This window comes from Fukomys damarensis, unplaced genomic scaffold, assembly GCF_012274545.1.
Source record: "Fukomys damarensis isolate Sample0158 unplaced genomic scaffold, DMR_v1.0_HiC HiC_scaffold_26, whole genome shotgun sequence".
NCBI lineage: Eukaryota > Metazoa > Chordata > Mammalia > Rodentia > Bathyergidae > Fukomys > Fukomys damarensis.
In genome coordinates, this window is record NW_022900938.1 from 31268715 (window position 1) to 31279972 (window position 11258).

The 11258-nt window shown below is 33.1% G+C and overlaps 1 long non-coding RNA gene across 1 annotated transcript; it reads left to right on the forward strand.

Annotated features, from left to right (window-relative positions):
- Positions 1-378: 378 nt before the first annotated feature.
- On the forward strand, positions 379-10730 carry LOC104850093. The gene is made up of 3 exons (XR_776882.1): positions 379-470; positions 5120-5181; positions 10632-10730. It is a non-coding gene; the product is annotated as an uncharacterized LOC104850093 (long non-coding RNA).
- Positions 10731-11258: the final 528 nt, after the last annotated feature.

Consider the following 11258-nt stretch of genomic DNA (forward strand, 5'->3'; position numbering starts at 1 on the left):
ATATCCACTGTCACTGATTTTTAGTGAAAAAGAATTAAGAATACATAGGTAGATATACTCATTGGTTTTGCAGCTCTTCTCTATAAAGCAATCACGAAGAGGGACCAAATATTTAAGATTAAAAATAATTTTGTTAATTTGAGTTGGCTATCACCCAAGAAAAGCGAAAGTAGCTAAACACTCTCCTTTCCTGTTATCTATTGCTAGACTTTGCCAGGAAGAGAATTTCCCATCAAATATGCTGTAGCACTCTGAACACCTGAAAGTTCCAGTTCTACTCAATGAACTATTAATGACCACAAAGAAATGTTCTTAGAACCATGAGATGTAGCCAATGAAAGCAGGAGGTTTCTTTCTTTAGCATACAGTTCAGAGTCATTCCACTCATCTGAGCACACCCAGGAAGTCCAATTAAGAAAACATCATTGGAAATTTTAGCCTTCATACATGTTTGGATGGTCTGAGTTGAAGTGAGCTCCTTTGTCTTGCTCTCTCCATTTTAACAGATATGTTGGAATCAGTTATAGTTCAGCATTATTTCTACCCTATTTACCAAATAGCACAAGAATATAAAATTATTGAAGCTGACCATTCTTTTTCATCTTATTGCTATTTTCTTTGGTATTTATGGATTTCCTTTTACTATTTTTAACACCATAAATAAATTATTGTTTTTTGTAGCATCAATGATAATATCAATTTATGCGTGTGTTCACCAAAGTATCTGTGTATTTTTCTTTCATCCCAAGCTTTCCTTTTAAAATATTTTTTCCTTTTCTCTTGAAGTATAATTTTTAAAAAATTAATTTTATTGGTACATTTAATGTATAAAATATAATAACATTCACTGTTGGAAATTTGTTCCTTTACATAATCAATCTTGGTTCTTATTTTTTTCCCCATTCCCTTGCCCTCCATTCAGCACCTCTCTCCCTCTTTATGAAGACTTTGTATCATTTTTCATTTTCTCAAATTAATTCCATTCCCTTCTTTAGGAAAGAAGGGAAATACAACTTTTACAGTTCCTTTGATGGCATGCCATTGAAGTTAAACTCTTCAATTTTTATTTAATTATTTTCTGTTACTTTGCTGCCCAGACTTTAGATTAATATCTCCTTTTCCTAATTATCTTCAAAGTATTTAAAAGTGATGTTCAATGTTTTGAAACATTTAAACAGCTATTATATGTCTATTGTAGATATTATGTTTGTAGTTTTGCTTTGGTTTTTGTTTTATTTAGTTTTAAAAGCTGATTACTTTTTAAGTCTCTAGTTCATTGCTCACGCTTTCTGGTCTTATTAAATTTTAAACAGAAGAAGAAAAAATGGTAGAGTGAAGTCCAGGACCTAGAGTCCAGACCCCTGGTAATAATTTAGTGATGGAAAAAAAGAGAAAAAAGAGCTCCAGGAATCAAAGAGAAATGAGAAAGAAAAATCAAAGAGAAATGAGAAAAAGAAGACAATGCAGAGGAAATGACACAGCACCCTGGAATGCTAACCCAGGCTCCCAGGCTTGGGAGACCTGTCACTGGGAACTCCCCAGGCAAAGAGAAGGTTGGCCGCACCTCAGCGAAATAATGGTCTGGCAGCTGTAGCAACAAGGAAATTCCATGGTTGTTGCAAACTGCAAGTGCAGTGTGGATTTTAATCTGAAAACCTTTCCATGACAAAGTAACCCTAAAGAAATGTATGACCAGCATTTGAGAAAATACTCAGAGTAATCTTAGATAGACAAGGAGGCTATCAGCACCAAAGAGCACCAATGAAAGTACACATCTAACTGGGAGAGTAAACAAAAGAGGAAATAAAGCCAAATAAATAAGCACTTAAAAATAGCACAATGATAGAATTCACTGATGATAATAAGCCTTTATAACTCCCCAATCAAAGACACAGGCTGGTAGTAAACTAGATCAAAAAGCAGAATGCCTCCATATATGTTCAATAGCAGACACACTTCACCTAAAACGAATTTCATAGACAAAAGGTGAAAGTTTAGAAAATGATATTCCATGATCCAGAACCCCAGAAAACAGAAATGGTTATCTTATTTTCAGACACAAAAGACTTCAAGTTAAAACTGATCAGAACAGACAAAGATGGTCACTAATGCTGATAACTGGAACAATCCAACAAGAATAAATATAAAATGGAATACTATTCAGCCATAAAGAATGAGAAATTAGGTTCATTCATAGGAAAATGGACACATATTGAGGGTATACTCCTAAGTGAAATAAATAAGTAACAAATGTGTAAATACCGAATAGTTTCTCTGGTGTGAAAAACTATAATAATACATAAGATCTTAATGATATGATTGACAATGTGAAATAGGAAGAAAAGGGCTAAAGGTGTAGGGAAAGTGGGAAGGGTAGAGGCAAGGTATTAAGGAAACAGAAAAACTATGAGAAAATGAAAAAATGGAAATAAAGTGTTTGTAAATGGGTAGGGAGGAGGGGGTGAAAGGGAGCAAGGACAAGGGGAAAAAATGAGAATCAAGACCTGTCATGTAAAGGTACAAGATCCCAATGATGAAGGTAACTATACTGTATCCCTAAAATGTACCAATAAACTCAATGAGAGAGAAAAAACTATAAATATCTTTGTATCAAATGTTGGCACCCTCCATAAAATAAAAACTAGAGGACATAAAAGGATAGATAGACACTAATACAATTTCTTATCCTATAATAAAATAAAGATGTATTGAAGTTCTAAATATTAAAACAAATACTCTGAATCTACTGGAAGATGAAACAGGCAAAATTCATGAGCACACAGTTATAGGCAAGGACTTTATTAACGGAACCTGAATTGCACAGGAAATGAAAGAATAAAAAAGAATTGGCTCTTATTGTATTAAATGCGTCTACAGGGCTGGGGATTTAGCTCAGTGGCACTGTGCCTGCCTCAAAAGCACAAGGTCCTGAGTTTGAGTCCGGACACAAAAGAAAAAAAAAAAAAAGCTTCTATGCAGAAAGAAAATAAACAATAGAGCAAAGAGACAACCCATAGAATGTGAAATTTTATTTATTTTTTGCTAGATACTGCTTGGACAGAGGATGAATATGAAGCACATATAAAATATAAAATAATCAGATTCACCAAAATAAAAATCTCACTAAAAATGGTATATTGAAATAAATAGACACTTTTTAAAGAAAATAGTATAATTTGGTAGTAAGTATATAAAAAATGTTCAGCATCTTTGAGCATGAGATTAACTCAAAAAGCAAAAACAAAGCCAAAACAGAAACAAAAACGGAAGCCACTGAGATTCTATGTTACTCCTGAAAGAACAGCTATCATTAGGAACTGAAAAAACAGCAAATTCTGGCAGGGATGTTGGGGAAAAGGTGATAATTATTACCATTATTGGTGATAATGTGAACTGGTGAAACCACTCTAAAAAATCTGTATAGAGATACCTCAAAAATTAAAAATGGAAATTCTATTTAACCCAACTGTATTTTTGGGTATCTTTCCCAAAGTGTTAAAAGACATCATATTATAGTGATACATGCACACCCATGGTTATAACAGCACAACTCAACAATAGCTAAATCTTGGAAATAGCCTGTGTACCCCAGCAACCGAAGTACAGATGAAGATAATGGAATAATGGAGTACTACTTTGATCTAAACGCAGATACATTTGAGTCATCTGTAGGAAAATTAATGCATCTTGTGACCCTAATTCTACGTCAAGTAATTCAAATACAAAGGGTTAAATATCTTATGATTTCTCTTACATGAGAAACCAAAAGTATATATAATCTAAAAATGAAAGTAAAAGATAATGGGAAACACGGAAGCAGAACTTTTACAGATATAACGGGGATGTGAGGATGAAGGAAGAAGGAAGAGGAAAGAGGAAATGGAGATGAAAAAGATGAATAGGAAGAAAAGAGGGCTAAAGGTGTAGGGGAAGTGGGAAAGGAAATAAGGGAGAAGAACAACTACGAAAAAGGGAAAGAATGGAAACAAAGTCTTTGTAAATAGGGGAGGGTGGAGGAGGTGAGGGGAGGGCAGGGGAATGGGGAAAAAATGAGAACCAAGACCTGTCCTGTAAAGGTACAGGATCCCAATGGTGAATGTAACTGTACTGTATACCTAAAATGTACCAATAAACTCAATAAAAAAGAAAAAGATGAAAATACTATATGTCTGCATAGCAACTCTCCACAGTGATCGAGTTCTTTCTGTATCACAAACATGTATAATACATATTTTAAACAGTATATGCTCCATTTTATTTGCATAAAATCAGAAATATTTGTGAACGTAATTGTGCGGGTAGCGTTTCTGCTAGCTGTTTGCTCATGTGATTCATTGTTTAATGAGATTGATACTTTTGCATTATGAACTCCTATTCAGTTATCTTTATTGAAATTCTGTAAAGCCTGGTACATCCTTCTAAGCATGATTTGTATTTGATGCTGCTGGATACTTAGAACCATAATATTTCCTCTGCTTGTGGTGTCCTTCAATTTACAAATAAATTCAGACCTAAGACTGTGTAAAGACACCTTTGGCCATGAGGTGTCTTCCCAGTAGAGACATTTTTTCTCTTGCCTATAATGGGAAGACGGATACATTTTCTTCTCATCTTTAATTTTCAGCGTGGGAATAGTTTGGGGTGTTCTTAATTTCATGGAAATGTCTCAGTTCTAATTCAGCTTATTTTATGGCACAGGCATATTTCCTTTCTATCATGAGAAAAATCTCTGCTTTGATTTTAGTTTACTTATTTATATTACTTTCACTTTTGTATCTCTTAGAATTTTGTTTTTATTTGCCAAAAGTCCAGCTAGTTATTTGAAACAATATTTGCCAGATTTTACCAAAAATTTCTACATTTTGTTTTCTTTTGTTTTAGCAGGGATTTTTTTCAGGCTTTGTAACTCACCTTTGTAGACAGAAATTTAAGGTTATATTATGCATTTATTTTCTAAAGTGACCATTTTTCTAATTGTAGTAAACATTCTAAGGGTGGATTATAATTCCATATTTGTCACTTGTACTCTGAACTGTCATGTTCATGAACAGTTAAAATATGTTTTTACCTTGAATTTAACTTTCCACATGGTGAATATATTCTGTTTTCTGTGATCTAGATTCTGAAACACTTTAATATCCAAAGAACTGCTCATGTGACCATCACTATGAATCATTTCAGGTATACTTTTTGTCACTCATTTTTTGTTAGCATACACTTGACTCTTCTCATTGCTTGCACATCTTTCTTTTAAAATAAATCTAGTCCAGGATTTAAAAGCCTAATTGTCAGATAGCAATTATCTATCTGGGTTTAAAAGCAATATTAATTCTATGCTATTGCATTTACTGTAGAGTTCTCTTCTATGTTTGGCAATGATACCATTTCCTTTATCATAATAAATATGCTTATGTATCTAAATTTATAAAGTGAGCCAATTTAAAGGAATTAACAAGTAAATAATAATCACATATATGCAATGCAAACATAGATGTTAAAGAACATATTCAGAAAACAAGGAGGATAAACTCACAATGTGAGCTTCTATTCCATCCATAACTATGAATTTGTCCTTATCTTCACAATGTCCTCAGCATGCATCCTTAGTTATAAGGAGTATACTTATGAGACTCATGGTGAAATGTTGGGGTCGAATATATCTGTATATAAAGGGCTCAAACTATAACCAAGGCTTTAAAAAATGATGATTTACCTAATTAAGGCAAATAAATTTGATTATAAGCAGTTGGTATCACAACCCAAACTATTTGTGAAGCCATAACAATAAAATTAAAATTCAGCCAAGGAATAAATTAGGATAATTAAATTTTTTGTTAAATCACATCAACATCACCTGGCAACCTATTTGCCTATAGATGTCCTACGGCCATTTTGAAAGCTGAATTAGAACTTTTACTTTTGCATCCTGTTTAAAAAGGTTGGAGGGACAGGGATTAAGCTCAGTGGTGCCATTGCCTGCCTCACAAGCGTAAGGTCCCGAGTTTGATCCTGGGAACCAAAAATAAATAAATAAATACAAATTAGAAAATGTTTGAAATAAACAATACAGTGTAATGCTTTTGACTGTTAATATATTCTTCACTATATGTAAAATTATATTGACATATAGATATAAATGTATCATTGTTTTAGAGGGGAAATAATGTTATATTTATAGCAGCATCAGGCATGATGGCACATTCCTGTAATCCCATAATACTAGCATAAGGGATGTTCAGGAAGGAGGATTGTGAATTGAAGATCAGCCTATGCCATCAAGAGAGAGCATATCTCAAAAAAGAAAAGTAGAAGTAAAACATTGAACAATCAAGAACAGAATTTTAGATACACCATTTACCCATGAATATTTAAATCATAAGATACTTATTTTCATTTTTGGGCAAATTTTTAGCAAATATTGTATTTTAGGAAATAGGAAGTAGGATCATTTCATAAGAAATAATTGATATTGTAGTCTGTACAATGATTAAAGACCATCACTTATAAATTCTTCCTATTACAATTATTTTTATTGGTATGTGTCTGAGATACATGATAGTTACATTTGTTTTGGAAATTAGTACGTACGAATATCTTATTTTGCTCATTTTCTAGCACCTTTCTTTCCTCTGTTCTACCTGTTCCCACTTCCTGCATCCTTTTCTCTAGTTCCTAAGGATCTAACTAAGAGAGATGTCTCCTCTAAGTTACTTTGCTAATGTTCAGTGATTCAGAATATTTCTATTCATTATCACCACTTGAATGAAAGATCCACTAAAAATAGTTTTGAAAATTATTATAAAAGTTGAAAGAAAACAAGTAGTTATTAGGAAGACTAATCTATCTCCATGGTAAGGATGGGTATAAAAAGTTTAATAGATTATTAATACAAATATAAAACTTACAGTTCTATAAGAAACTTACATAAAACTCACACCTAAAACTAAATTATTGTGTTTTTTCAGGCTGAAACCTTATTTATAGAATAAAGTGGAGACAATATTTATATGATTGTTAAGGAGACTGGATATTAAAATGGATTTAAAGATGTTAGTGCTATAAGTCACACATGTGTAAATACTGAATAGTTTCTCTGGTGTAAAAAACTGTAATAGTACATAAGATCTTAATGAGATAATTGACATTGTGAAATAGGGAGAAAAGGGCTAAAGGTGTAGGAAAGTGGGAAGGGTAGGGGAAAGGTAATAAGGGTGAGTAAAAAATATGAGAAAATGAAAAAATGGAAATAAAGTGTTTGTAAATGGGGAGGGGAGGAGGGGTGAAGGGAGGGCAGGCAAAAGGGGAAAAAATGAGAACCAAGACCTGTTATGTAAAGGTACAAGATCCCAATAATGAATATAACTACAGTATACCTAAAATGTACCGATAAACTCATATATATGATGTTAGTGCTAACTCATAATTTCTTACTTTTGGAAGATCAGTTTAGATTACAAGCAAATTTAGGCTTTGATATAAATTTTTTTTTATTACTACAGAAAACATTAGTCCAGGCTACTCTGAAACAAATATTTTAACCATTAAACTGTATACAACAAAGTTATTTTGTTTAAAAATGTCAAAACTATTACCACATATTAGGAATCTGACAGTTTATTTGGTTTGTTGTAAGAATTGACTTGGGATTATGTTAGGAAAATATAGTTAAATTTTTACCATGCTAATATTTTGAGATAACATTTTTGAAAACCTTACACTTCCCTTGTTGAACATTATAAAACCCAGTTTTAGTCTATGATGACTATTTCATAATAATATTATTCCAAATTAGCCATTTGAATATTTTTCATATCAAGAACATCACAAGAGAACATTCTCTTCAAATGAAAAGAAAATAATATGTCTTCATTTTGAAATGAGCCGTATATTGAGATATCGTTGAAAGAATGGCTACTGAATGAAATAATGTGCATTATCTGATGATGAAATAGCAAAAAGTCCCACATGATAAAAAGCCAGTAGTTGCTGATTTCTCTTTCCTTTTCCTTTCTTTCCTTTCTTTCTTTCTTTCTTTCTTTCTTTCTTTCTTTCTTTCTTTCTTTCTTTCTTGGTACCAGTGATTAAACTTGGGACTTTGTGCTTGTGATGCAGGCACAGTGCCACTGAACTAAATTCCCAGTCTAGATTTCTCAAATGTCATGAGTTCAACTTTAATTGTTGTTACATAAATACTCAATATTGACATATTATTTTTGTACTCAAATCAAGCTTATATTATCACTGAGTTGAATTTATTTTCAAAACATCATTAAATGTTCCTGAGATATTTTTAAAGACTTCATTAAGGGCTGGGAAGTTATTTCAGTGGTTCTGCCATCTGCCTCACCAGAGCAAGGATCCATGTTCGATACTCAGTACCCCCCCGAAAAAAGACTTCATTAAGAATTTTCAATAAGTTTTTTTAACTCAGTTAAAGAAACACAGAAAACAACAAATTTGAATACTGAATTTTGCTAATGTCCACAATTGTTTTTGGAATCTATTCAGTAATCTATACTCCAGGCTGTGAGTGAATATTCTCTCACCACTAATTATTGTACTATTTCTGATTGTTTTTCTCAAATACTTTTGCATACAATTGAGTAGACAAGAAAACTAAAGTGTCTGCAATGGATTTTATTTTTGCTCAGACAAGAATAAGCATCTTTGCATGAAATAATAGGAAGAAAAATGTTCTAGGGAATCCTGATAACTTTAGAGTCTTGGATTAAATATTAAACACACTGGGAGCAGGCTAGCTGTTTAGAAGCAAAGTAGACAGGGTATTAAAAGGTGAGATCAATGTGCCAGAACTCAGTGAGAGTTTCCCTGCTTCATTAATGTGTTAGAGAACTGGATGGCTGCTCTTTGGCAACCATTAAAAAATCATGTACAGTATGAGGGAGGAAAAAGTACACTAAGACAGAGTTTGTAGCCTAGGCTTAGATAGGTGATAACTCATTACTGCTTTGAAACCTATCAGCACAGGGATGAAAAAGACATGAAATAATAGCCTCATCGTGGATCCTAATACCAGCCAACAATTAGTCCAAGAGGTGACACAGCACTCTCGCTTGGGGGCGAAATAGCACTTCTCAGGACCAAAATAACTCTAGGATAGAGGATTTTCTCAGAAATTAGATTTGTTGGCTATAGAAAGAAAATTATGATTTCAGTTCTAGTGCTTTCTACTTTAGCTAAAAGAGAGAGAACATGGCCTTCCATAAGGTTTATCTCATGGGTAGAAGCCTTGCACTTGATATAATGTTTTCTTTAACTTCTTTCTTTTTAAAAATTTTTTTTTCTTTTTATTAAGTTTATTGTTACAATCTAGGTATACAATACAGTTACATTCATATTTGGGATTCTGTACCTTTACATAATAGGTCTTGATTCTCATTTTTTCCCCTTGTCCCTGCCCTTCCTTCACCCCCTCCTCCCCTCCACATTTACAAACACTTTATTTCCATTTTTTCAGTTTCTCATATTTTTTTCCTCTCCCTTATTATCTTTAACTTATTTCTCATGAGAAGAGAGAAAATAAAACAACAGAAAGAGAAAAATACATTTAATAATTCCCTTCTACTTAATTAGATGCTCTGCTATTACAAACTAATCATTTATTTCAGAGTTGCATATACTCTCAGGATCCTAATAATTATAAAGTAAAGTATAATAAAGTAATATTACTACACAGTGGTCATGTGGACACTTCTGGAGTTTGCTTTTTAATATCTCCTCCTTCGGGAGAATCAAGGAAGAAATATTTTATAAAACTAACATGAAAATTAAACCTTAACACAGATTTTATTTATTTATTTATTTATTTATTTATTTATTTATTTATTTATTTAGGTGTTAGAAGGCAAATCAGAAAAAGTGGTGATTACTGGTGCTGTTGTGAAAATAGAGAAGAAATTCTTAAAAATTGGTGGAATGCAACCATCACTGTATGCTTAAAGCCCTATCTGCAAACATACAATCTGAAACCAAATCCCTCAGCAGTATTCTCAGACAGTAGTTTTTCTCTATTTCTTTTTCTGAAAAGAGTTTGAAGTTCTTGCTTTCATGTTTCAAATTTGCTAAAAAAACTAAAATAATAGCTTTATTGGAATTCAACCAAAGCTGCAATCTTTTAATACCCTTTCAGCTATATGTATCTTTTTGAATTTAACTGAGTCCTAGTAAATAAAAAGAAACAGAAAGTGCTTACATTTCCCCTTAATAACTCTTGATGGGAAACAGCAGGTTTAGGAAGATTTCTTTCAGTTATTTCCTCTCCTCACCAGTACTGCATATGTAAAGGAACAGGCAGCACTTGTGCGGAAAGTTAAGCCATTTCCACAGTGTTGATAAAAGGAGACGTACACCATGGAGCCAAATTGAAATCATTAAGACATATGTTCTGTCTGCGCTGGGTTGTGAGTACCTATGTAAGTGAGGAAAAGGAAAATGATTTCTGCAGTTTGGAAAAAGTGAAAGGAAGTTACATTGTGATGGCAGAGACAAACTGCTAACTTCTAGAACAGATAGGGAAAGGTCTCAATAGTCAAGTGAATGGCGTGGAGCAAATATAATTTAGCCAAAAGAGACCAATTCCTACAGTATATATTAATGTTCTGTTTTAACAGGGCAAGTGGAGACACAAAGAACATGGGGATTTTCTAAGACAGCACATCTGATAAATGGTACTGCGTGAATTTCAAATACAGACACAAACTGCTTCACCACGGAGGAGCCGGATGTTTTCTCTGGAAGGGATATGTATAAATATGGCTAGGAAGGGCAGGGCTTTGTCTGGATACACATTGCTCCAACTCATTCCTGTTGCTTCATAGACTTTCCTTCTGGCTTCCGCCTTTCATCCCTTTGCATTTTATTTTTCTGTCTCAATTTTCTCAAAATAAAATTCTCATTCTTAATTTTTGAGTTGTCTGAGCACCGTCTAGGAGAAACAAAGCACATTTTTCTGCTCCTGAGCTTTTAGTGTCTGTTTCATTTAGAGATTTTATTTGTTTGTTTGTTTTTTGAGACAGGGTCTCACTATGTAGTTGAGACTGACCTGAACTCTCTATGTAGTCCAGGCTGGTCTCAAACTCACAGTGATCCTCCTGCCTCAGCCTCCCGTGTGCTGGGATTACAGTCATGAGCCACCATGCCTGGCTCATTTAGAGATTTTTTTTTTTTTGAGAATTTCATTAAGGACAAAGGACAACTGAAGAGCTGCAGACAATAGTTGACTGGCTAATTACCATTTA